Genomic DNA, 508 nt, shown 5'->3' with positions numbered 1-508 from the left:
CTTAAGACGTCTCGAAGTAATTTTCATCTAAATCTTTCAACTGGAAATCTTTTATTATTTTCACATGATTTGTAGGTTTTGTATGAATAATATTTTCACATATTTGAATATCATCTTAGTATACATACTCTTCAGAACGTAACAGACCCGCCAAAGCAGACAGACTGAAATTGATTAACAGTAGCATCTGGAAGAGGTATTCCAGAACCGCCATTAGATAATATTTTTTTTCAAAGTGTATAGTTTTTGTTTATATAAGCACCAACTCTAATGTCAAGGTCATTTTTGCAACACACAGTATGTATACTACCACTTATTTTTTTTTTTGTATCGGAACTGGCGTCGATGGGATGTAATATGATCAAATATAGCAAAGAAGAACTTGAACTGGATATTATGATGGTATTCGATGTATGCTAGTTCTAAGGTTCTGACGAAATAAGGATGAGTATCACTTCCGTTATATAAAATCAGTGATATCTGGTCAACTCGTTCTACACTTGGATAT

The sequence above is a fragment of the Penaeus monodon genome, chromosome 32 (assembly GCF_015228065.2).
Source record: "Penaeus monodon isolate SGIC_2016 chromosome 32, NSTDA_Pmon_1, whole genome shotgun sequence".
NCBI classification, from domain to species: domain Eukaryota; kingdom Metazoa; phylum Arthropoda; class Malacostraca; order Decapoda; family Penaeidae; genus Penaeus; species Penaeus monodon.
The sequence above is the reverse complement of the archived record's forward strand: the minus strand, read 5'-3'. Positions refer to the sequence as shown.